General features: G+C 37.8%; 1 protein-coding gene across 3 annotated transcripts in view; it reads left to right on the plus strand.

The window, feature by feature from the left end:
* Positions 1 to 1,260: 1,260 nt before the first annotated feature.
* AKAP6 (A-kinase anchoring protein 6) overlaps positions 1,261 to 27,778 on the plus strand; it is a 286,646-nt gene continuing 260,128 nt past the window's right edge. For 2 of the 3 annotated variants that reach the window (XM_065838655.2, XM_065838656.2), the window contains exon 1: positions 1,262 to 1,385. The gene's annotated coding sequence lies outside the window, so the exon portion shown is untranslated. Of the gene's footprint in view, positions 1,386 to 27,778 lie in introns of all 3 variants that reach the window. The other variant, XM_071809385.1, reaches the window with a different exon arrangement.

Consider the following 27,778-nt stretch of genomic DNA (forward strand, 5'->3'; position numbering starts at 1 on the left):
TTTGATGGAATGATGGGCTTCTGAGAGTGGCACTCACATTTATTGGACATCTTCAGGGCATTGAGGCTTCTTGGTATAAGTTCACCTTTTGTTTTACTCTGGGCTTCAGCATATCACATGTATACCGGTCCAGCCTTTTTGTACTTTTTTTTCTACCATGTAGAAAGGGATTATCATGGCTAGGAGAAAACAATTTTTACCAGAAACTTTTCTCGTCCAAATAGAAATGGCGAGTGGCCAAAAATGTGCTGGTTCTTCTTTGGTTGTGAATTTTAATTTCCAGACAGTTCCTTTTAGTACTTGTTCATACAGTCTTTGCTTTTCTCACCACTACCATGGATGGAGGATGGGAGCAGGTTTCTGGTGCTACAGGTAACACCTACAGGCTCAACCCCCATCCCCAGCCCCTTGGGGAGGTTACGGGGAGCATTCTCCGCTTTACTGGCTTTCCAGCTCTACCTGGGAGGTGGAGGCTACCAGCTGTGGAGCCCGCTAGCCACACAGCTTGCCCACGGCTTTCAGAGTCCTCACTCATCTGCCTGCCTGATGGGCAGATGAAAGCTGGGCTTTTCAGCATGCAGATGGTAATGCAGGTTGCCCTACAGCTGAAAAATGATAAAGAGATTTTTTACTTCGTTGTCTAGAAACATCTTTACCTTCTTGTGAATAAAAAGGCCCACTCCACTCTGCTCCACGCCCCCCCCCCCCCTTTTTTTTTTAACTCATTGTCATTCAACAGTGTGAAATCTGCTCATTTGGAAGTATCAAGTGTTTTTTCCCTAGCAACAAGATTTTTCTTGTAAATGACAGATTGGATGTAGGAGCAGGGTGGGGCAGGGTGAAAATATACATTTCTTAAAATACTATTCAATAACTATTGTCTTTACAGCACTAGTGTTAAAATCACACTACTAACTGTTTATTTTAAGTAAGGTTCCCTTACATAATAATAAAAAAAAAGACTTGTAAGATTTGTTCTTAAATTGTCATGCATGATATTAAGTTTTTTATGTAAAAATAATTTATGGCTCATACATCTCAATTCTCTATCACCACATAGGAGCAAATTGTCTAAAATGTTCCTTAATAAAAGACATGTACTTGAACATGGGCTCTAAAATCTGTGGCAAAGTACTTTAAAATCCTGTTTGCATTTTGTCTGTGTCTTTAAAGGGCTTCCGTATTGTCTCGGGCTCCCCTGGAAATGCAGTAAGGATTCGTCTCACATCTCGGTTGTCATGGCAACAGCAGTCTTTCCCATAATGAGCTGCATCATCTGAACTGATGTCACAGCATCATGCAGCAGGTCACACAAGGCACCTCCTAGTATTGCATCTTACAGATGTGCCGTAAACATCAAAAGAGGATGATTTGAACAGGACATGGTAAGTGCTAAATGTTGTGTTGTTTTTAATTCTACCATTATTTTTTCCAGTTTTATGAGGTTTTTCTAATAGAAAAATGTGTGGGTTTTGCCTTGTGAAAATCATTCTGAAGAAAGATGCTGCATACCTAAATATTATTTTTCAGTGAGCCAGGCTAAGACAAAGGCCTACAGAAAATGCATTCTGTCTGAATGTTTAGACTTGTCTTTACATTTGTGATAATGCCCTGAAGATTTGAAGAGAATATATTTAAATTTCACAGTCCAATTAAAGTTGCTACAATCTGATTTACTTAAATGGAAAGAATAGCTATTTTGAATTTTAATGCCATAAACCTAGCTTTTTCCTTTCTATGTCTCTTTATTTAAGCATTGCTAGTTTGTGTAGCTCTTCTTTTAACCTATTTTATTTAAATAGCATGAATATAACCCATTTACTTTCATTGGCCTTCCATAACATAATAGTACAGAAAATACTTTGTGAACTGGTGCTGAACAAGCAACTGGAACAGTATTGATTTTAATAATGGTTCAGTACTGTCCTATTTCTGTTGGTATTTTTATATATATATATAGATATGTGTGTGTGTGTATACACACATATATATAAAATTGTCAAACAATAACCAGGTATTTTGAAAGTACAGTAGCTTTTAGCTTTTCTACTGTTTGACTTTCTTTCAATCTGGTTTTTTTTTGTTTGTTTTTTTAATACTAATATAATCTTGTGACTTTTAGATCTGTATTTTACTGGAAGAAAAAAGGTGCTGGTGTGTTGTTTTTTTTTTTTTTTTTCTTTTTCCTCTTTCCTCTTTTTCCTCCTGCTGCAACTGCAGTAAAAGGTGTAGCCAAAGATTCAGGCATTCTGTGGGGTTTTGCTATGAATAAAATAATACTGTCCACCTCTATCATGGGAAGAAAATACTTACCTTTTCTATTTAGCAAGCTGGTTAAAATAATGTCTGTGATATTTAGCAGTTCTTCACAACATCCAAGATTTGTTTATTTTGTATTAAGGTCTTGCTTCTGGAGACCAGGCTAATTTTGCTTAACTTCAAGTTAATCTTGCTGCATGGCATACAACAGCATTAATTGTTTGATTTTGCTTGCTTAAAATATTCGGCCTTTCAGCTGGTTGCTATTAGAAGGAAAGAAAAGACCAGACACATGTCATTTTAATTGATCAATATGTCCACTAGGAATTAGGGAGTGGTCTCTGGCTCTGTTCTCCCTGTGCAGTTTATATTTCAAAAGTGCAACATGAAAAAAGAGCAACCACCAATCTTATACTGATGTCTATATTTATTGTGGTGATAAAGTATGGAGTAGTAAATATAATGAGATCTGACTACTCTTAACAGGGAGGAGTGCGATGGTCTTGTCTGCCACAAACTGGAATGGAGCTCTTATATCTTAATTAGTCAGTCTGTACTGCATTATGTATGCTTTTTTTCAGCATGGTTTGGGTGCATTTGTTGTTTGTTTGTTTTCCTACTGTGAAGCACAAAGCAGATGACTTTAAATGAACATTAGAATGATGGTACTTTGTTTGTTTGTGGAGCATTTTACAGTACGAAAGTAGTGGGGTCCTGCGCTTGCTGTGCTCTCATCAGGCAAACTCAGAAGGTATGAGTTAGCAAGAGGGAGGGAGGGAGGAAGGGTGGGACAGCTCATGTCTGGCTAGTGTCAGAATTAGAGATGTCAAGAGAGCTGGTGAGCGATGCACTGAACTCGCATCTTTAGGGACCATCAGAGAACAATTAATAAGGCGTGGCTGTAAGCAATGCTTGTTTGAAATATTCTGCCTCTACTACTAATAATGTATTTTGTTAGGTTTTGAAAGTGACTTGCTTAGCACCAGAATTTCTCAGACTAGAGTTAAAAATAATCGGAAACATACTGGGGGAAAAGCAACAAATTTTGACAGTGTTAATAGAGAGAAGACCTGCTATGAAGCTATGCAGAGTTTGTGTGGTGGTTTTTTTGTTTGTTTGTTTGTTTTTTTTTGTGTGTGTGTGTGTGTGTGTGTGTTTTTTTCTCTCTAATAATGAGAGTGGAAATCATGTTGGTTTTTAAACTTAATTTTTTGAAAAAAGTTCCTGTTACTCTCTATTTCAAACAGTTGTCTCATCATTGTTTGCCCTGGGAAACACCCATTATTAATGTAGCTGTGATGGCACTACTTGTTTCTTGGGGAACATCTCAGTTAATTCTGACTCCAGCTGAGTACCTGGATTGTAGAATATTCATGTTTGTTTTTGTGTGGGCCCAAGTGTTTCACTGTGGTCTGTACATGAGGATATGGAAGAGTATGGAGTGATGAAGAGGGCCTTGCTGCAAAGAGCAAGCCTGACTCACTGAGTCAGAGCATGACTGAATGTAGAAACACTACAGATGTATACAATTTTGCTTGCTATAGAGGCAGATTCATAACTGGTACTATGAGTGAGACAGCATTCAGCAACAGAAAAACTGTGTTGCTTTCAGTTTTGTTCCACAGCTGGTTTGACTCTTCATTACTGAAGGCAATACATTTTGTAAATACATGTATTCTTCCGTGAAGTAGCTGAGTCTGGACACTTGGTCTGGAGGATAGAGTCCTTCTGTAAGTGCAGTTTCATACTGATGTGTAATTGGAGATTGGCATGCATTAATCATCTGAAAGGATGTTACTGTTTAATTGTTATTTTGCTCTGAAGGATTTTATTATATAATATCATTAATAAAATAGTTCCTACATAGCACTGAATGCAGAGAGAAACAGAAGCTTGGTTCCTCCCAAAACAGCTGTATGAACTGATGACAAAACCTGACTCCAGCATTGGAAGTTGGTACAGTTTTAACACTTCATGGATTTGTCAGCAAATGACAATGCAAAGGCTGCTTAGGAGGGGATCAGAGCATGGACTCAGTGGAAGGAAGACTTCTTTCTTCATTAAAGAGAAGTTGAGGCAACTCTGTGCTCTAGACTTCTGTCTTCTGTAGGTCATGTTTCAGTAGAACAGCGGTGAGTGGGTGTCCTGTACCTTCCACTTCCTGGCAGGTCTGAAATGTGTCTGTGTCAAGGAAAGTCAAGTCAAAGGAGTCCTCTTTGTCAGAAGTGTTCAGGCATTGATCAGAACTGGTGGCATTTCCAAAATGCTGGTGAGTGACTTCCTTCAAAATAATCGAGGAATTAAAAATAAGAAAAAAATATATGCCATGTCTTAATTTGCATGCACTGTTCTGTAAAAATCACTACTGTGGCATGTAAGAAATGCTGACAGAATTCTAGGCTTGACTTTTTTCTAGTCTGTGCTGAATGCTACTGGCTTCAGGGAGAGGTACAGTCAGACAGAATGTCTGGAGTTCCAGATTTGAATTTAAAACAAGGAGGATTTGTATATATTAAAATATAGTATGTTTGTCTGTTGAAATAGTATGTGTATATTTTGTATTGTAAGTATGGCCTCTACTATATAGTGAAGTGTCTGTACATTCTGTAATGAGACATTATACTGGTATTCCTGGTATAAAATTAATGATACAGGAATGCAAAAATGACTTCAAGGAATCATCTTGCAGCTAATTTATGTTTGAATACTGACATTTCTGTGGACTGAAGGGGGATAAGGTGTCTTTTGCTTTGCCTTTTTGATGAAAATAGCCACTCATTAAAGCAGATTCTAGCTGTAGAAAATAAGAAAAGTTGTATATGTTACCCCTGTCACAAGTCACCTGGTCTGGGCCAGGTCTTTACTGCAAAGGGAAAAGTGGTGCTGGATGGAGAGCCGGGAGCAGTGTAGATTGCTGCTTTGTGCAGTGAGGGAGCAGGGATGTACAGTGTGTGGAAGCGGCAATGAATGGGCAACTGTATCTGACATCACTGTCATGATCCAGAACTCTCCTGAAAAGGTGGCTGCCGTCCTGGGCTTCCCTGCTTCTGCAGGCTTTGACGTAGGGGAAGAAAGACCTCAGCTACATTCCTAACCCTGACAAGTTTTTGCTATAGACATTTGCTATTTCATCAGTGCTTAAAGGCTCCTTGTCCCTTGTTTGCTGAGCAGGCACATATGCTGTTTAATCAGTTCTCTTGTACAAAGGCCCATTTCTCATATTCAGTTTTGTATCTAACATTTTCTATTGATTTAAAAATAAAAGCACCTAACCCCACTTCATACCCCATCAAATCAAACCTAAAAATGCAGAATATAAATCCCTTAATTGGTTTGGTGTGGCCATAGTAGTTTTAACTACACAAATAGTCATGCAACATATATGCACACACATATATATATAATGTCAGAAGGATCATCACAAAAATCACTCTTTAAGAGTATCAAAATATGTTTTCCTGAAGTAAAAATGTTTCTTATATTGAAAATGTCTTCAGAAAAGCTTTGCTTTATGAGGAAAAGGGTCAGGGAATGAAGAAAAAAACCCAATCCAGATAGCTTTTCTATTCCTGTTTTGTGGTTGAACTACAGGTTTCAAATATCTAGACTCTAACAAGGCTGACTCAGCTTTAAATCCCTCCAAGGTCAAAAAATTCAGCTCTGTGCAGTTTACAATGTCTGGCACTGTCAGATAAGATGTTTAAAGCCAGGAATGCTCTCTGCTCTGTGTGAACTCTCAGTTCTCATGGCACGTGTCAGATACTGGCTATCCCTGACAGCCTTGGCCAAAATACTGTCACCTCCTGCTTTTTGTCCAGTGTTCAATCCTGGCACCAGGCAAGATGGGACTTTCTACTGGTGAATGAACATCTTCTAAGGCACTTGGCAGTGGAGATAGCTTGTAAATGAAGAGTTGTTCAGCCTGGGGAATAATCATTGTGTCCTATCAACATCAAACTTAAGGGTAGAGGGTGAGTGCTGTGAATTGTAATGACACAATGACACTTCCTTACCTTTACCAGCTGAGAGGCTTCTGGAACAGTTAAGAGCACCCAGAGCAGGTAGTCAGCTCTCTGGATGACTGATTGTTTTGCAGAGGGAGGCAGTAAAAAGGTGCCATGCAAAGGGAACCACAGAAGCCCCTGTGAGGCTGTTGGGCTTCTGTGGGTGTGAGTGTAGGCACAGGAAGGTCTGACCCCAAGTACTGCTGGTGGATGAAGTCCAACTACTTTCTCATAGACTCCAAGTACACTAAACATGTAGCTGGAATGTGGTGTCTCTCTTTGGCAAAAAGATCTTTCAAGTGATAGCTATTTCTGTGAGGAAATATATCTGTGAAATAGATTTCCCAGCCCCCTCCCCCCCCCGCCCGTGGGAGCTGACACACTGAAAAAGATGGCCTTTGTTAGCATTAGGTTGTACTAAAAGGAGTCCTAGCTTTTAGGTGAAGAAGCACCCAGATGCAATAATTAGTTTCAGTCTGGCTGCAAATTTATTACTTTTGCGTATGTTGTTTTCTTTCAAGAGTTGCCCTGTACTGATTGTCTTGTGGGTTGTGTGGTTTTGGTTTGTTTGTTTTGTTTGGTGTTTTACGTTGTTGTTGTTTTGTTCTTTTGGTTTGGGTTTTTTGGTGTGTGGTTTTGTTTTTTTTTTTGTGTGTGTGTTTGTGTGTGTGTGTTTGTTTGTTTTCCCCCTGTTTGTGTCTCTCTCATTCTGTGTCATTTTCCCAGTATTTTCTCTTTGGACTAAGAGCTTGCAGGTGAGTCTCTACTTAAGTCTTAAAATGCATTCCACCCAACCTCCGTAACTCTTATGTGCATACTGTGTTAGACCTGCATTTCTTATTTTCAGCTCCTGCTCAATTCTCTCATGTATTGACTTCCTCTGTGTCCTCCTTCCAACTTTCTGTTCCTGAATGTTACGCCTGCAGTTGTTCTCTTCTACCAAGTTGTCACTTTTTTAAACTTAATTAAATCACTTGGAAAAAGGTTGCTTTTCCTTTGGACAATTTCTGAAAAGTGGTTTATGAAGAGTTATATATGGAAGACTTGTGGGACTTCAGGGTTACTACTGTGTTTTAAAATAACAAAACAATTCAGATGTCTCTCTTGAAGTTTGGATAGGGCCCCTTACAGTGCTAGGAGCTGTATGAATAGCTGAGAAATGGTATTGCAAGGCAGGCCTTAAGAAAATCAAATAAAATACCAGTTTACAATGATAAAACTAGTGAAATACTTTTTTTCAACAGCTAGATTTGTCATGAAAAACTGCACTTCAGATCTGAGTGCTATTCACAGAATAACTAGGGTCTAGTGAGAATGTTTTCAAATAAGGACATCTTTCAAAGCTGCTGCATGTACCTGCTCTATGCCACTTACAATTTTCAAGTGTGTTAGATCATGTTTAGAAGCAGCTTTTCCTGACGAGGAGGCTAATTCCCCAGCAAAGGCGCTTCTGTACTAGCAAGTATGTGTCCTTCCTTGTGCTTCAAGCTGCACTGCTAGTCTCCTAAAACATACTATACTTTGTCAGAAGAATAAATCAGGTTTTGGTTGCCCACGAAAAACCCCACCCAAATCCCCTAACTTCAGCTAGAAAAGGCTGCTGTCAGGTTTCAGCATGTCTAGTCTGTGTTGCTAAGGCAGTGACACAGCAGATACGTGAGTTGCCATTTTAAGGGTCAGCTATTAAAATATGCAGGGTATATTTTATGGATCCTTAATGTGACATCTAGTCTTGTTCCTTCTCAAAACTTCATCACAGTATTATACTAGGTCATTAACAATAGCAGCCCCATTTTGGTTTTGATGATATTATGCACAGATACCTTAGAAAATAATTAGGGAATTTTTGCTTTTCTTGTGTCTGGAGAAGGTGGAGTCCAAATATGCTCTGTGCATGATGTAGGAACAGACAGTGTATCAGCAACAACCACAATTGCTTTCAGAACAGTTTTAACCCTTCAAGTGCTTGGCACCTCTTTGCAAGGCAATAGCTTTTTAAAGTAAACCGCTAAACTGACAGACTTGATTTTGTATTTCTGTAAATTATGCAGAAAACTTCTTAATTATTTCTTTTGTTCAGCTTCATTATGCCATTTTGAATTGGATTGGAACTTCAGTTTCGTTTGCTGGTCTCACCTATGTGATCCTTTCTCTAACATTTGAAGTTGCTTTGGTCAAGAGGGATAAATCCCCCTCAAATCTCTGTTGTTCCCTCTTCTCGTTAGGCAATATGAAGCAACGCTTGTCAGCATGTTGAGGACCTGAATGGTGAGTTATGTAGAACACTAGTTTAATGTTTGTTTGAGGTAAAGATCTTAGGTGTTCTCCCTCCAGTACTTGTCATGAAAATGTACCAAAGCTAGTATGGGTATCAATTTTAATGTAAGATAGTACAGAATAGGAGCTGGTCAGAGAAGTGATAAGCTGCTGGAAAAGTAGCTTTGAGCAGTGGCCTGGAACACTTGAATCAAGGAGACCTGGAAACTGCTGCTGGCTCTTATACTACCTGTGCCCCTCACTCATAATCTCTGAACTTGTGTCTCTTGTTCATCACCTGTGGAATAGACAAATTGCTACTGATCCCCTTTGTAAAGCATTGTGTGTAAGTGCTAGGTGATACTACTAGCAATTTAACTTTACACACACGCACATGCAGACAAGACAGTAGCACATGCCAGACAGAATGGTGCAAGGAAATATTGCTGAATAAAAGACAGAGGTGAGTGCTGAAAATAAAATGTAAAAATATAAAGGAAGGAAACTAGCTTTGGGGATTTTTGTCCTGGGATAAAGGATTGCACAGTAGAAGACTTATTAAATGTATGGAAATTTTTTTGGTTTTTGCAACACAAAAATTATGTAGTATATGCCAGACTGTTGAGCCTGCTTAATTGAAAGTGAAAGCTTGATTCCACAAGTAAGTTTGAAAAGACCAGGCAGGTATCTCTGTTAGCTATGTCTAAGTGATTTCCATATAGGCAGAGAGGCAGCAACACCTGGTCTGTAAAGCCCGAGGCAATATGTGCATGCCATTCTGCTGTAAAAGAAATTTATTTTTTTGAGAAAGAAGAGGGACCCACCAGATCTTGCATGGTCTTCGACGCCGCCTTTCTGCAATTAGAGCTTGATGAGAATTATTCCACAAAATGCTGTTTTCTTGGTCATTGCTGATTCATTAAAACATCTATTGTTGATCTTCATTACACTTTCTTTGCCTAGGTTTTGTTCAGAGAGCAAACAACCCAAAACAACTCATGACTGATGCATGTGCATTGAAATGGGATATAACATACACGGGACTAACATCTGTTCTGAATTAGGCAGACCCCTGGGTTCTGGAGATCTCGCTCTTTCCAGTCTAATAAATACCTTTAGAAGTCAGAATAGCTGTAATTGTCAAGTGAGCTAAGGATGTGTGTTTCCAATTCATGTGCCAATAGCTCTGGGAAGAGGAGCATGGCAAGAAAGGCACCTTATGAGTGGTCAAGAGTAAAAGTAGCCCCCACAATTAATCTGTATTGTTTTGTGACTCCCAATATAATTTAGAAGCCACTTCACTTTAGTCTTCCTTAGTCCTATATACTGCATGTAGCTTTGATTCCTGCAGTCATCCTTTGAATTGTTAAAAAAAACCCAAAACAATAAACCAAAACCAAATACACAAAACCCAAAATAAACAAAAAAAAACACCCAAAACACACAACAAAAAACTATGGATGTATGCAATACATAACTAAAGCTAGTATGTTAAACTCAGCACCTAAAATTAACATTAGACATATTTGAATTGCAACAGTATATTTCCTTGAACTTGTTTGCATAGCTTATAAATTAAATTGTGTGTTTTCGTGTTCTTATTGGGTGTTAATTATTGACAGAGCATTATTATTATTATTATTATTTTATTCTCAGAAAATGACTAGCACCTCATGGTTTTATCTAATCCTTAGTAAATTCAGAATCTGGACAACAATTACCTAATCAAATGTATGAAGATAACAAAAGGTTCTGAGAAGCATTCTTTGATTAGTCTGGTGTTTTTATTGGTGTGGGCGAACCACAGGGAAGGCAGGGGTGTTAGAGAACCTCAATAAACCTTCAGTCTCTGAAATGGTATTTCCCTCCTCTAGATCCAACCTGAAAATTGTATGTTCTGAAAGGGAAATTTGATAGCATTTGGAGCCAGGAAAAATGCCAGTTTGGCAGCGTTCTGAATTTGTTGTGGAGGGTTTTGGTTGTTGTTGTGTTTGTTTGTTTGTTTTTTTAAAAAGCAATATTTTCCTAGACTGGAGAAGGCCTCAGGGATTATGATTAGCCTGTCTTGGGCTGATTAGCATCGGGTACTTGAAGATCCTTGATCAACAAAATAACATATCCTGAAAGCCTAGTGGAAAGAAGACCACTGTTTTACTCTTCCCTACAGGGAGTCGAGAAAAGAATTGTTTTGGTAGATTAAATTCTTTTATGAGTAAAAACATGGGATGTATTGAATATTTAGAGGTGGTTATCTCCTGGGCCAGGAAGCACAGTGCTTTATTCCAGCCTTTCAAAGCATTTTACTGAAAGTGAGGAAAGTATGATCTGTGCTCTTAAGACTCTGTTTAAGCCCTCCTCATCCTATTAATGGTTTGTAACTGCTAGCTGTGCCATAAGCAAAATCTAGCTTTTGTGCTAAAACCAAAAGCAGACGTATATACATCTACAACTTAAACTACACATATAAAAGTACTGATGATCAAAAGGCCAAATAGATGTTTTCTGCTAATCTATGTAGTCCTATGCTGGGACAAACTGTAAACAAGCATATTAGTTTTAATTATGTGTATTTTAAATGTAACTTCATAAATGAGTTTATGTTATTTGCTAAAATGGAAATGCAATTTTCTGTGTTCAACAAAGACTAGAGAATGAATAATTAAATGGAATGCAGAATGTGTAGATTGGAAATGGTTCAAATTTAGTTCTGAAAATTGTTTCCAGTAATTTTAAAAGATCTTCACACAGAGAACTAAAATACTTAGTAATATATTATTGCAATGTGAGTATTTTTGCAAACTAAACCTCTATGAATAGTTGCGTTGTTTGTAATCAAGAAAATTCAAAGTTGGTTATACTATCAAATATCATTTGCTACAGTTTGTTTGCAGCATTTTGACAATCTCTTCAAGACATATCTATAAAATATCAAAGAATCCAAGTTAGATTCAAATGGGATGAAACAGGCAATATTTCCATAACGAACAAAATTCTGTTGACTGACCCTTTAGAAAACTGGTAAAGATGTAGATGTAGGTCAGCTTACCAGCCATTTGATATAAAATTCATGAATCAAGTGGCACCTATGTGGTGCTGAGAGTAGAAAAAAATCCAATGTTTCCCCATCATTATCAATCACAATAGGGCCTAGTATTGCACTTTTTGGGTTGTAATGCAATACAAATAACTTTCTTTTTTTAAGAGGAGGAAAAATATTGTTCTTTAAGATTAAAGAGATTAGAAGAGTAGAAGTATGGGAGTGGGAACAGGGACTGATATCTAAACATTCACTTGACTATCTCATCAAGTGTGTGTGCCAGGGACATTAACTTTGACTAAAAGAAACAAATCTAGAACATATTGAAACACAGCGGGGAATACTTAATTTAAAAAAACCTGCACAAATAAAATGTGAGCTTCTGAGAATGAATATTTTGTTTTTAAATAAGAGTGAGGGAGCTAAGAGAGTATAATGGTACTTTAATGGCTCCCAGGCTTTGCAATGGGATGATTCCTGCTGTGGTGACAAGGTTGAAAGCTGTCAGAGGTCCTTGGGGAACAGGGCAGTCAGAGCCTGGGAGCTCAGCAGCACTGGCTGCACTGCTGCGCAGAGTAGGGTTTGGTCTAGTTCTTGCCTGTGATGATCATGCATGCTTATACATTATCTTTTGGAGCAGCTCAGAAATGTCAGCACAAGGTTAGTCTTGAAGCTGCCTTAGCACTTTCCTTTCACAAACATTTTTCTGCTACAGCTATTACAGGTGTGCCACCGAAACTTGCCTCAGGAGGCATTTAGTTCTTGTTCAGGTTTACCTCTGTTCCTACTGATTTCTCATATTTCACTTCTAATGGAAATATAAACCATGGGTCTTATTCGAGGCTTACAGGAGTCACTAATAAGCTTCAGGCCCAGTATCTTTCCACATTGTGGTGGTTTTCCTTGTGCTCCCCCCTCTTTTGGTTTCACCAAGGAAAGTGTTGTGTTAAATTGAACGAAGCCAAGCAGAATCCTTGTAAGTGGCAAAACCATTGGAAATGTGTACCTCATTTGAGATTCAAAGGTTTGAAAAAGGACTGCATGACTGTAAAGATTTGGGAATAATCTTGCTTTTCAGTTTCCTGCCAAATAATGAAAATGTTATTGGTATTGTCTGTGAAGTTCAGGTTGCTGTTAGAGTGTTGTGGAGTGCTAAAGTGTTTTTCGTGTGCTGGAAAGCTGATTAAGATCTGAGCACAAGTAATATTATGCAGGTGGGTTTGAGATTCATTTTTCAATAAGCCAACATGAATTCTTTACCCTCCTGGGTGGCAATAAAATATCTTACCGAATTTGAAGGGTTTATCCTGCAAGTTTTGAAATGTTGTATCAAGCTTTAAAAGGGTAAAGAAGCCAAAATTTTCAGAAATGCATCAAAAGCTTTAGAGATGTGTGGCTTTATTTTCTAAAAGGCCCAGTAAGATATCCATGGCCTGAAAGCAAGATTGAAACCAAATCATTGGGTTTTTTTATGTGGGGAGAGTTAGTCTGCTTGATCCTGGTTTATAGTTTTGTTGGTTTTGTTTTGCTCTTATTTGAAGTGTGAAAATTTCCCAATTTTGAATCTCAGAATAAAAGATTCCTGTACAGGAAACAAAGTTTCAAGCAGTGATTTCTTCAAACTAATGTATAATGGCAAATGTAAAACATGAATTTACAGCAATTATTTATGACAGCCTCAGGGAATGAAATCCTATTTAATGAAAAAGCAGGGGCAATACAGGGAAAGTACAGGGGTAGTAAGAACGTTAGTTCCAAGATCCACAGCTCCATCTGCTAATGTAATTCAACCCAATTTTGATAAAATCAACAGTATGTACAGTAGATGCCAGTTGTTTCTGCAGATTCTAAAACCGAGTAAGCCGAACACAGAATAGTGATCCATTTTGTTATTAGTGTTATATTTCTCTAGTTATTGTCATTGTTATTGTTAATGTTGGTGGAAAGGGAGACTTTGCATGTGAAGTCATGCACAGATGCACACAAAAGACTGAGTATTTCCTCCCCACCCCAAAACACATATTGTGTGAGCCTAAGAACAGGCCTGCAAAGGAGCATCTCAAAGACATGTCAGGTATGTGAGAGGACATTAAACATTTGTGACATGAGCTCCTACATGACCTACAACAGCCCTATTAGGTATTCCCTTCATCACTGATTGACAGGTCAATTTTTAATTTTTTTTTCAAATAAGTGATTCTGTATTGGGAGTGCTAAACAAGCGAGTCAACAGTAGCCATTTAGGATGCTTGGGCAGGCAGGGAAGAGACTTGAGAGAAAAAAAAGCATGTGCCCAGGTTGCGTTTGTGGTACCAGGGCACCCAGCCGCATGAGGAGGTACGGGGGTAGCTGAGAGCAGCTGGCCAGTGAGAGTCGGAGTCTGTAGAAAGTGTTAGAGAAACGGCACAGAGCAGAAAGAAAGAATTTGATAAGAACTACCACAAGCAAAAGAGGGGAGAAATTGGGTTGCTATAGGCTGAATGAGTTTTGTGTGGGCTGTAAGCAGCTGAGGGAGAATGAGGTAAGAGCTGATACATGCAGGCCAGAAGTTAACTGCTGCTTAAGGACTCCATGGGCCCCTACTCCTATTCAGCTCCTGTCAAAATAACATGAGCATTGTAAACTCCTCTGTGGCTATCTAATGGGCATGATGCACTATTCCTAGTCATATTGGGAATAAGTCTAAAAAGTTTAACGTACAATATGCAACAAAATATATCTAATGGCATTATCCAGTATGGTTACAGCATACAGAAAATGAATCAGCAGCAATTCAAGAACATAATAATAAATTTAACTTCAGCTAAGTAAGCTCATTTTTTAAATCCTTGGAGACTCTGCAGGATGTTTTAATGGGTCTTGTGTGATGTGGATATTTCCTCAATTTAAAAACTGGACTAAATAGGTTCATTTTGCATAACTTAGGAAGAAACCTTCATACGATAATGATTTTAGGTCACTGCTAAACTAGACCAGATGTGGATGGATGGCTTAACAGTGAAATGCTGCATATCCCATTACAAAGCTTTTTAGGCCTATATACTTACCCTCTTGGCAATAAGCTTGCAATTAATGAGTAAGTCCTTAATACATAGTTATATGTCAAAAGAGGCAATAGTAGTTCCACCACAGCTCTCTATGATTTTGGGCAATCTTTGAAAAACAGACATTGACAAAATAAATTGGTGGAGCCATGTGTAATTAGAAATAAATTTGTTTGTGTATCATTGCCACCCAGAAAGATATTGTCTTTGTCTGTGTTGCAGAGGTTAGCAGAGAACCACACTGAAACTATACAATAAGCCTATTTTCTGGGTGAAAAGGAGGAAAAGATGTGATGTAGAGAGCTGCTAAATAAGGAATGAACTTTCCAAAATTCCAGATGTAGTCTTTAAGATATGAACAGTTATTGTCTAAAAAGATGTTATTGACTTGTAGAGATCCATAAATTTTAACTTTCTGTTTTCTGAAATATCAAAAATAACAAAAGATAATTTATCAGACTTTCTTCGTGTTGCTTTCTTATATAGAATAGAATAGTTCAGTTGGAAGGTACCTACAATGACCATCTAGTGCAAAGGCCTGACCACTTCAGAGCTGACTAAAAGTTAGATCATGTTATTAAGGGCATTGTCGAAATGCCTCTTGAACACTGACAGGCTTGGGGCATCAACCACCTCTTTAGGAAGCCTGTTCCAGTGTTTGAACACCCTGTAATAAAATTATACCTAATGTCCGATCTGAACCTCCCCTGGCACAACCTTGAACCATTCCTACACGTTGTGTCATTGCAATGTCTCTAAGCAATGAGGTTGCCCCTCAGTCTCCTTCTCTCCAAACTAGACAAACCCGAAGTCCTCAGCCGCTCCTCACAGGACGTGCCTTCCAGCCCTTCCACCAGCTCTGTTGCCCTCTTCTGGATGCATTCAAGGATCTTCACATCCTTGTTAAGTTGTGGTGTCCAGAACTGCACACATTAGTCACGGTGAGGCCGCACCAACACTGAACACAGTGGGACAGTGATCTCTTTTGACCAGACGGTGATGCTGGGTTGGTTGCACCCTAAGATGTAGTTTACTCTCTCTGCTGCCAGGACATCTGCTGGCTCCTGTTGGCCCTGCTGCCAGCCGGCACCTCCAGATCACTTTCTGCAGGGCTGCTCTCCAGGCACTCTTCCCCCAATTCATACTTTTGTCCAACATCACCTAGCTTTATGTTATATTTTGATATAATATGAAGATAGCTGTGAAATGGTTAAAATGATTTGGCTCACAAGCTCAAATAGTGTTGAAAGCTTGGTTACATTTGGTACCTAGTCCTCTATTCTTAATTCACTTCTCGATCACCCATTTTTTGTTTAGACAAGTGTTTTGCTGTCAGAAATGTTACATGAACCCTTTGACAATGACGGATCCTCCACTGAATGTTATGGAGGTGCTCAGTCAATTAACTAATGAAGCGTTTATTGCATCTGTTTTCTCCACCATTAATTTTGTCTATATGTCAATGCTTTGTCATAGATGAATAAAACAAAACTGAAGTAAACAGATAAGGATATAGTTAAAATTCATGTTTCTGTAGGATCTTTATATCTTAAAATTAATTATCAGTGTATCTGTCTATATAATGAAACAACATATTTGTCCTGCATTTACTTCAACATCAGTCCATGAAGAAAACTTCTTTTTAAAAGATACATGCTATGATTTTAAAATGAAGAACTGGGAGCTGGGGAAGAGGGGAAGTATTTTTACTGACTTTGCAATATCTGAAATATTAAATGTAAAGAATGAGCTACTTTACTCTGCAAAACAAACTATTAATAAAAATAGTTGTGTTACTTTCTGAAAATAATGGTTACATCCTTCTGGTATGGAGCTCAATTTAATCAACGCTGACTTTGCATCCTTTATTACACAGTTGTTTCCCTGGACTATTAGACCACAATATTGAATGATGATCTGCTTAATAGATCCAAACATAGTAAAAATGCATCTTTAAAAGAGCATTTGAAGACTTAGATTAAAATTCTGGCATAAGTGAGTTTTCTATGTGTGAAACTAAATGAGAGCCACAATTTCATGTGGTTTTTTTAAGTCTGGAGCACATAGGTTAGGCATATATCTTTCAGAAAATTTTGTAGACAACCTTAATAAGCAAGAGATTTTCTTTGTGAAATAATCAATTTTCTTCAACAATTTGAAGACTCCTCACAACTTTAAAAATATCTGATAGGGCATGTACTCACCTAGTACCATAGGGCATTAGCAGAAATATCCAAAGACTGGAGCGAAACCCAGGAAATTTTTTTTGATGCATTTATATGGGCCAGAATTTTAAGTTCCATTCGCCTCTCAAAGAAAAATTGCTTTGAACAAGACTGAAAAAAGCCAGTTTGTTTCCCATTGTTTATTTTTTTCTGTGATGAGATTACTGCAGCTTGTTCATGAAGGGATGGGTAACATAAGTAAATTGTCTTAGTGCATTTTATAGGATATTTTCTTTTTCATTTAGAAGCAAGAGATGGAAGTGATTAATGATTATTACTTTTTCATGAAATTGATGGAAACAGATAATTCCATTTGATTTCCTGCCTTGATGTGCTTATTAAGATTTAAGAATTTATTAAGATTTCGCATATATATGATATCACTAAGAATGATTGCATTGTAAAGCATCATAAAACCTGTTGATCAAAGTAATAGGAAAATGAAAAAAAAAAAGTTGTAGAGCTTTTCCTTATTTCAAAATTTTAAAGCCTTTTAGAAACTGATCCTAAAAGATATTTTGAATTATTCTAAAAGCTCATCTACTTCATTCTGAGAAATGTAGGTACAAAGCTAATATAACATTTTGGAGTTGTTTTTGGGACAGTCTTGTTCCTCAGTATGCAGACTTACAGTTAAAAATTTAAAAATATATTTTAAAGAGTGAGGGAGGGATTTTGCAATTCCAGTGATATTTTTCTGACCTCCATGAGAGGAATTTCTGATCGGTGCTGAAAAGACTAAAGAATTGTGACAAGTCAGAGGTTAATGGATGATGAGATATTAATAGCAACCTAAAAGTAGCAAAAACTGTGTAACACTGGCCATGTATTTACAACCCGTTTCACATGTTTTCTAATCTTTCAGCAAAAAAATCTCCCTAATAACTTTAATTCAGAATTGCCTGTGGTTCTAGAAGTATAAAGTTTTCAGGATAAAACATTTTCAGATGTAAAAATAAATGAACCAGTAATAGTAAAACTAAAAGTAGTAGTAAAACTTGTACCTATTCCAGTCTCTTTCACTGACAGTTTCCTAAAGAAAAATGTACTATATGTAATAATAGAATTAAAAACTAAGTGAGAAATTGAAATACAGTTAGAAATAGATAGCTTTGAAGTCTGCAGCTTTAATATATGGTAAAAGATATTGTCATTTTCAAGCTACTTGATCTTCTCAAGCTATTCAGTCTTCCTGAAAGAGAAAAGCAGCATTCCTGTGGCTAGTAAGTGGATTAGCCTTAAATACTTGTTCAGGCCTCAAAACAATTTGTGATGTGAATTTTTGGGAATTTTTGTCCTACTTTGCTATCTGTTTACTTCTTTCTGCATTTGGAAATTCTGATGTAGTGTGGGATCACATTCTTATGGAATTTCTGACCTGACCTGAATTACAAACTAAATACTACGAAACACCATTATACTTTTGGTGTCTGCTGCTATCTATTGCCTCTGTGAGATTCATACCATCATAGCCTTCTTAAATCAATGAAACTAATTACCTTAGGAAACTTTGTGCTGGCTACTGAACATAAGGAGTGTTTCTAATTTTTTTCACTCTGGAGGCTTAGATGACACACCAGCATTCTCTGAACTTCAGTTCTGCAATAAACTAAGTAGCAGACATAGCTTTTGAATGGTTGGAAGTTAACTTGAAGCTAAATGCTTTATTTTCATCTTCACAGCCATTACCTTTCCTTTAAAAGTGCCCTCAGTTTAATTTAATGAAGTAAGAAGTGATGGGTGCTGCTCAATGAAGGAACGATTGGAAGAAAATAAATTACAGTCTGGTATGAAGAGCATTGATAATTGAGCCAGCCATCTAAATTCCTAAATTGTCAAGGACTTGACAACTTTCATTACTGTCAGTGGAACTAATGCAAGTTTAGGTGCATTGCTTTTTATGGAGATTTTATGAAGGGCAAAATCCTCTAGGAAAGTTTGAGAACTGGATCAGCAGGGAGGATCCTCTAATAATTTGTTCCTAAATTGTACTGATGTTGAGCTTGATTCCTGCAGAACTGATGTGCTGACAGCCCTGAACAAGCCCATATTCAAGCTTTGGTTGGTTAGAGCTTGGAAAATCTACATTGCACTAAAAATATGCTGTGTGTTTTAGCACATTTTTAAAAGAAGCACATCAATGAGTATCAGGGTATGAACAAGTAAAGTTACAATAATGACCCGCAATTCTTAAAAACTGGCATGTATATATTAGATCCCCTTGCAAGAGCCTCAGGACAAGTCTACACTGGCAATTCTGTACTCAAATGCAATATTTAGAAATCCTGAGACAACAGTAAATGAACTTGACAGCTTTGTACCATATAGCCCATTGATACTGGAGAGCTCAGGCCACTAAAGCAGCAAGGCCACATTAGTGGAGTACTTTACCTGAGGCAATAAATTGATCTGTCACCTAGACTTATTACTAATGGAATATGGCTACTTTTGGAGCAATTCACAAGCTTGAGAAGCCCTTCACTGCATCCTGCTGTGTGGTAGGACGATCACAGTGCCCACCTCACGCATAGCTTCACCTTGTGTCTACAAGCAACCGAAGAAATGACAAAAGGAAATCTTGAAAACTAATACCCTCAGGTATTTCTTCTTGTGGAAGAAATTTGCATTACCATAGCAAGCATGACTAATAGAAGATTTATATGAAATCTTAATATATGCATGTACATATACATATGTATAGACATCATTGTGTAGACACATACATGTTACATGAGAGTTCTGGCATACTAAAAAGCTTTCCTTTATTTAAAAATCTTTGCTTGATGACTCAGTTCATCCTAATTTAAGGAGGGCTCTCTGTCTTCTCTTAGCGGGGTGACAATACTTCACCACCTGCAGTTTGGCCACTGGCAGATGGGAAATGGGTTGAACCCTCTCAGAAGCCGTATGTTTGCTCCCAGTGGGAGCTGAAGAAAGAAAGGATTCATTTCATCCTTATTACTGCAAGAGCAGCCGTGTGGAAGGTGGATTTCTCTTAGGACCTTATTGTGATACAATAGAATAACTATGTGTACGTGCATTTCCTTTTCATTGTGGTGGGTGCTTTCTGCTGCTGCCTGTTTGCTGCCAAGCAGCTGCTTCAACATTTCCCTGGCTTGCTGTTTCCTCAGCTGGTAACTAGTGCTACCTTTCCTTCTTCTCTTGCCTTGTTGAGCTAATGGGCAACACAGTTGGCTGTAACCTCCCGCAGCACACGGGCTGCTGCAGATCAGCCCTGGCTGTTGTGCTGCTCTAGAAGCTGGTTTGACTTGTTGGCAGTTCTCTTGGTAGCTCCTGTAGCAGCTTGCCTCCAGCCATTTCTCTTTTCTTAAAGGATTCTTGTGCACTTAACTGGTGCACTCTCACTCCTTTGGACATGCCTTGTTTGGACCAGAACAGAGTTTTGTGAAAAGTAGTGTAACAGTACTTTATTATTATGTCTGAAGGCAGAGAACGCTTTTTTCCCCTTGATGTTATTTAGTCCCAGCAAAGAGGAGATGCTAGGTCTTTATTTACTTGAAGTATAGGCTTAGATTCTTTCCTCAGGAACTGCTGTAACTAGTTTAACCACAGAACAGGATAAGAAGTGATAAACAGAAATTAGGAACAACTAATCTGGCAGCAGTGCAGGGACCTTGCGGTAGCTATAAACGATTTCAGCAATAACTGAGATATCAATTGCACTAGAATGTGACCAAGGTGTCACATTCTGCAAGGTTCAGGCTAGAAGAAGAAAGAGGGTTCTCAGGCATTTCTTTTGAAATGTTCTGCATTTTCTGAGGACTTACATGGAGCTTAAGCTCTAAGAAGTCTTGTAACAAAAGCATAAAAGAACCAACAGATGATTTGTTCTGTTGTGTCCTGTCAATGTTCAGTAGTTTTTTCAGACCTGCGATACCAAGAAGATTTCAAAAATTCCTGATTCGAATAGTGACATAGATGACAGTGGCCTTAATACATTGGAATTTTCTTAAAATTACTTAATGCTGGTGTTGGTGTCAGAAACTGCACATAGTGAAATTGTATATAAACATATACACCTGTATTTGTACATCCTGCTCTGCTTGCATTAGTTGTTGTACATGGTGCTGCCAAACAGAAGTCTGCTGTTTCTGTGCTCACTTCTCCCCATGTCAATCCTCATTTGAATGTTTGAGAAACAAGAGTGGAAAACCATAGTTCTTCAGACTTCAATTTCAACAGCAAAATGAGATTATAAGAGGAGCAGGATTTGCTTTACGTTATAATTTAACTCCTAACATACCTACCTGTTTCTTCCCTTGCTGCAGTAATTCATGCCTTCTGATTTCTCTTCCTGTCAGAGCACTCTTCAAAAATGCTGAGCCATACATCTGTCAGCAGAATGGGTGCGGGCACCAGGCCCACATCTTTGTCTTCATTTGTTCTTGGAGCTCTTATTTCTTCACTACCTCACCTTTCTCACCTAAATGTAGCCAGTGAGAAAGGGAAAGGGTCAAACTCTTCTTAGTAAATCCATGTTGTAGTCCTTTCAATTTATGAGCTATAGCTTTATGAGCTCTGAGACAGAATTGAGAAGCAAGTGTATGTGAATATTGTGATGAGATTGGAAGACTTAAAAGATCACCACTACTACGATTAAGAAATCAGATCAGGGTAATTCTCCACTGTACCAAGAGAAGTATCCAGAACCATTCTAGTGGCAGGAGTGTGACGCATGTTCTTCACTATGTATTTGATTAGGAATAAGGTACAATTAGGACCAAGACTCAGCTGGGAACAAGGCTCTCTTGCATCTTTGAACACACAGACTTGAACTAGTTCTGCAATTGGAGCAGATCAGTGTAACTTTATTAACCTACTTGGGTCAGATGATCAACCTCAAGGGGCTAATGCTTTGTATTTTGAGATTATTTCTTTTCTCCCACTACTAAGTATGGTTGACGTGGTGTGGTGTTTTTTTTTTTTTGTGTGTGTGTGTGGTTTTTTATGTTTTGTTTGTTTGTTTGCTTGCTTCTTGTAGGTTTGCAAAATTTAATACAGAGACTGTTTAGCTTTCCTTCCTCCAGTGGCTGTTTTGTGTTTGTGAAGAGCAGGAATAGGCAGGTCTCAGCAAACTACTTAAGATGTAGAAAGTATTGCAACTATGTAAATTGTGGCCATTCAAGCAGAAATACAATCTATCTACTAGACAACTGAAGACATTGTCTTGTAGGAGACCTATTTACTTGTGCCTGAATGGTCACATAAAGATATAAATGCGTTTATGTTTAAACACAGGCTTTTTTTTTTTTTTTCTTTTGTATCTGTGTAAAGTGGTGTGTAAGACTTTGATGAATGAAGTGTTCCAGGTGGATAAATGCCTCAGGCTGAATAGTCTTTGGACTTTTCTTTGGGAGAGGGAGACAGCGTTTTTGAAAAATATGACAGCAAATACAGATTTGCTAGTATTAATTTAAAAAAAAAAGAAACGAGCAAACCATGAGAATTTCTTTAGGGTGCTTCAGTATCTTTAAAATACTTTAAAATAATACTTGTAAAACATACTGTATAATAAGAACTTAGTATTGGCTGGAGGCTTATCCTCATGTCTTGCACGCTTTTTTGCTTCCACAGAATATGGTCTTGAAAAAGACACTCTTCATGTGGGTGAGATTTACAGTTGATTTACCATGTGTTGCTTCTTGAAATTTCCAAGGGTAATTCTTGTATTCAGCATGAAAATTAGAGCAGAAACATAGTTTTCCCCTGTTTTTGATGATCTCTTTGCAGTTTCTCAAGCAGTGAAGAAGTAAAAATGATCTACAGGTTCACAAAAAGTACAAGGTTTCCCATATCACAAAAGAGTGTTGTAGTGTCAGACTGGATGCATCCTGACAAAACATTCAATTCTCCTTTTTTTTTTTTTTTCCTTTTTGGGTATTTAACAGGTTCGAATTGTTTGTTAATTATATAGTAAAAACATTTTTATGACAATAGATTAATTTTCCCAAAAGCACCTTAAATAGAAAATACAGCCAAATAGAGTTTTACATGCTGTATTTCATTCTCTACCTCTAACAACTTTCCAAAATTCAAATCCTTTAAATATTTATTAAGTGTGACACATGCAGATATTCTATGTCCTCCTGTGCAGCCTGAGCAGCAACATCAATGTTACAATAAAACTGATCATATAATGGGTGTTGCTGGAGTCGCTCTGAGAAGACCAACTACTCTTACTCAAATAAGCTCCAAGAGTCTGAGCTAACTTTGTTTGTTGGAACTTAAGTGTTTCCCTGTTTCTTTACTTCCCATTATTAACATATCACTTTGCATTTCTTCTTGTATATAGTACATAACTACAAATCCACTTTTGTTCTAGAAATTTTCCAAAATTGTAAAGGAAATCATGTCATATCGTGTTATCATGTTATTGGAGCTTATAGAGGTACGTGTGTTTGGCAAAAAGCTATTAGGCAAGGCCTGGAACAGATGAGAAAGGGAGGAGACTTCGAAACTGTAGTCATTTGGATTTTTAGTTTATATAGAACTAATAACCGAAATATAAATGTATTTAGAAAATTTAAAACCCTGTAACAATTTGGTTTTCTTGCCCATGATATAGTCCAAAACAAATGGTAGTTAATTTGATTAATCATACTTAGAGAAGTGGTCTTATTTTTCAGAATTATGCTGTGCCTAACAGAAGCCATGTGGATCTGTTCCCTTCTTTGTAATATTAAAGTGTATCAGAGAACTTCTTTGCCTACCAACTGTTATTTACCTAATTAACATTACAATGTAGTGTTCTAGTTCCAGTATGCATTACAGAAATCATTCGTCAATGACCCCAAATCATTAGTCAGTGTTGATTGTTTGGTTACTGCTCATTATGATGCTCAGCCTTATTATCACTTTGAATTTAAGTTGCATGTGTGCACGTTTCTTGTCTTTGGTTTCATTTAACTCTGATTGCTGTAAACTACTCAAACATAAAAAGATAAGGTGCAATTGCATCAAAGCATGCCTTGTTCATGCTTGAGGGAAGCCAAACATTGCCCGTTTAGGGGTTTGCTTTTTCTTTCTTCTTTGGTCTGTTTACCATGTGTTATGGTGGCATATCATTATCTTTCATCTGACAGGAGTGCGTTTCAAGGAAGGCAGCTGAGAGTTTTAAGAGATCATGTGTTTTGGGGATCATGGTGTGCACAAAATTTACCAGTTATGCAAAATCTCGTAAGTTTTCTCCTTAAAGATGTACTGCATAGACCAGTGTGATGCTTGTTTTGTGTGCATTTGAATGCATTTATGAAAAGTTTTGTCAAAACTGTTAGTTGATCTTAATCTAAACAAACAGATTTGTCTTCGTATTTTTACTTGGAAAGATACAATTTGGCATCTTTGTATGTGTTTTATATGAACAAACATTAAGTTAATGCATGTAAAATATTTGTATAGATGGCTCTTCTCTTCTTTTCCTTTCTTTGCGATATATGCCATACTCTCATCACTTGTATAACTCTGGCCTCGTGCTCACCCTGTATTTCAGTTTCTTCCATTAATTTAGAAAATAAACAAACAAACAAATAAATAAGCATATATATTTAAGAGAGCATTCCTAAATGCAGAATTATGAGGAACACAAAAATTCTTACCTGGCCTTCACAGCTGGGTTACCAGACTGAGGACCAACACCACATGTTATTACTTCTGCGACTTGTACTTGCAGGCAATAACTTCAGCTGTTTCCTCCCTGCAGAACCCCAGAAGCCTTTCCCAAGTCAGTGGAGGCATAGGGGAGCAGTTAAAGCTGCTCTGCTGTGCAATTGTGATTTCTTTTCCTTCTCCCTGTGAAATCCTGTTCTCTCCCAAACAGCAGCTCCTATGGTTCTTTTTCTGTGACTTGAGGCAGCTGACAGCTGGGTTTTTATCCTTATCAGAAGGGAGATTTCTGAACAATATCTGACCCCGTTTCCAGCTTGCCCGCTATTACTATTTCCTTTGCAGATTTTCTGCAACAAATGAGTGTCACCTTTGCTTCCACTGTGCTCTAGCCCATGCAGAATATCTTGCATATTACTATCAAAGGTCAGCAGTTTACCTCAGAGTGTTACTAGCTCAAGGTTACAGCTGAAGCTGCAGGGTAGTCCAGAGAGGTAGCAAGCCAAGCAGTTGTCACAGTTTCATATTTTTAGATATAAAGGAGCTGTATTACTTTGTCTTGAGCCTCCTAGAAACTTCACTGTCTGTAAATAACTGGTCCAAGATTTTAAAATGGACAGGATTTTTTCCTTGTTTGTATTTCTGTGGCCAGTATAATTCTATTAAAAAAGAAAGATCTTTTTCTTTCACTGTAAAGCATCTGTATGGTAATCTGTTCACTCCTATTTAGTCTTTCAGCTATTGCATTTTTATTGCTGTTTATGAAAGGATAATAAAGGAGCACACATCAAAATAAAAACAATCAGAGAAAATATTATCAGTCTGTACTCCTCTTGCAAACGAAAAGCCAGTGATTTTGAAACAAACAAGTCCCCTGGCAGATCTGTATAGTTTTGGTACTTCTGCAGGGTTAATGAGTAGTTAAGGAAGAAACACTGATTGAGATTACAAAACCGACCCTTTTATGGGATCAGAGAACATGCCGAAGAAAGCAGTGCTTCAGGTCAGGAAGGCTGTTGTGACTTGAACAGTTCCCCAGATGCTGTCTGGGTTACCTCTTCTGGGGACTCAAAATGCCTGCCAGTGTAAAGACTCAGAAATGCAAAGGCAGCTGAAAGTCACTTTTTCTTCTTGTTCTTCCTGAGCTTCTCTAGAGGACAGAGAGCAGATAGCTTCACCATATAGCCACATGAAGGCAGACAGAAAATGCTCCAGATGGTATTGTTGTATTTGCTCAGATGTACCTGAAGTGGCATCCTTGGAGAACTAGCTTACTTCACATTATATTTCTATTAATTTCTGATCTTTACTTTTAGAAAAGCAACTGCCCTTCACCCCGCAGTTGCATAAATCCTAGACAAGTAACTTCTGTAAATGTAGGTGCATGTTAGTTATGAAGACCAGAAATAAAAAAATGACAAACAGTTTTCTCACCAGACCATATCTCTGCTATGCTATGGTTGGTTGGTTTGTTTGTTTGTTTGTTTTTCCTGTGAACAACCTGGGAAAAAATCTAGGCCTAACTGCTTGAAAGGAAGCTGATAGCATCAATGAAATCTTTTAAAGGGGCAAGAGATTCTTCAAAGGCACATATATTGAATGGATAGGATATAGCTGCAGCTTTGGGAAACGTGTTGCTTTCAGGATTTTCATTTTTTCCTTGCTGTGGACCAATAAATATTATTTTCTTAAGATCTTGTGAAATGTGCAACTGTTGCCTTAGCAGCATGCTCATAATTAGGGTTGTCATCTGATCGTATAAACTTTCTCAGTCATATTCAAACCTGTCATGAGATATTAAAAGATTCTTCTCACTTATGTCCTTCTCTGCCCATGTTTAAAGTGTACTCTTTCCTTTTACCCATTCCATAGAAAATCCTGATTTTCTTTTTTGATTGTTCTTTTTTCTCCATACAAAGCAGAGTAAGTACTGTAGACAAATTCTTGCTTTAGTTCACACATATAACCTGAAAGTATAAATAGAAGTTTCTTAGATTCGGATTCTAGCTTTGGAGCATTTGTCTAAGTAACAATAATGACTGACTCTGGCCTTAAAATAATGTTTAAATATGTATTTTTCACCCTCAAAGTTTCATGTTTTGTGCAAGACTTGGTAATGCTTATCTGCAAGGCACACAGTATTGTGGCAGATGTGAGCATGTTTGAGTGGAACATCAGGTGGGTTTTGGAAAACACAAAACGTATCTACATTTTGAAAAGAGTAATTGTAAAACAGTGCAGTGTTTTACAGCATTATCAGAACAAGGAAAGGAGCAGGGCGGTATTGCTCAAGTTCAGTGTGTGACTTCTAAGGATTTAATACCCTGTAGAATTAATAATGTCAAATTAAATTCCAGGCACATGGAGGAAAACAACGTAGTGGTTGGAGTCCATCATATTAAACAAGGAGATTCTTAAACTAGAAAAGATCCTCTTCAAAACAAAACCAGCATGACATAAAAAGAGTTGTCATTTCAACATGACATCAGACTCCTTCCCCCAGCTCAGAGATAGGTGTCTGTCTCCTCAGTGACTTGCATTCAACCGATTATTTTTCTACTTTGAAATAAGAGGTGATGTCACCACACCATGTGCAGATAGTCAGCATGGAGGAATAGTTGGAGTCAATCCCTCAGGAAAATGTCCGAAGCATGAAGCTGTACGGAGTGGGCTAAAATATTTCATTATGCAATCTGCATGTTCTTGTTTAGTGTATCAGTTGCACCTTGGGAATGAAATACAAATCTTCAGTCTCCTATATAAGTTGTTTAAACCTGTAGTTGGAGAGTGGTTTCTGTGTATCATATTGCTCAGTCTGTACTTGGTTATTACAGCCAGGTGAAACAACTCAAGGAGAGGAGTTCAGACTGCAATCCTAGTAACGCAGAGGACAAGCTCTCTTGGGAAGCTGGAGAATCTGGCTTCAAATCCCTTATCCACTGTGGGTTTTTAAATCTGTCTCACTTTCCAAGAAAGCAACTTCATCAGCTTTTCCAAACTCAAGCTTTGATTAAAATAGCCCTCAGTTCAGTCTCTGAAAGTTTAGATGTATTTTGATCACATCTGCTAGAGCAGGTGCTATTTGGAGGACATCAGGGAATTTATGCATCCTGTTGGGGGTCTAAGTAAGAGGTGATCAGTGAGTATTGTACATATTCAGGTGGCTGTGGCTGTATACATGCTTGGGAACAGGAATGTAGCTGTTCCAGAGATTTTACTGGACACTAAGGATTTCAGTCTCCTCTAGAGCTGGGTTGGTTTGATGCAAATTAGCATCTAGGTGTTAGAATTTGGCACCTCAGTAAACATCCACCTCTGAACTAATATATG

The sequence above is a fragment of the Patagioenas fasciata genome, chromosome 5 (genome assembly GCF_037038585.1).
Source record: "Patagioenas fasciata isolate bPatFas1 chromosome 5, bPatFas1.hap1, whole genome shotgun sequence".
Classification (NCBI taxonomy): Eukaryota; Metazoa; Chordata; class Aves; order Columbiformes; family Columbidae; genus Patagioenas; species Patagioenas fasciata.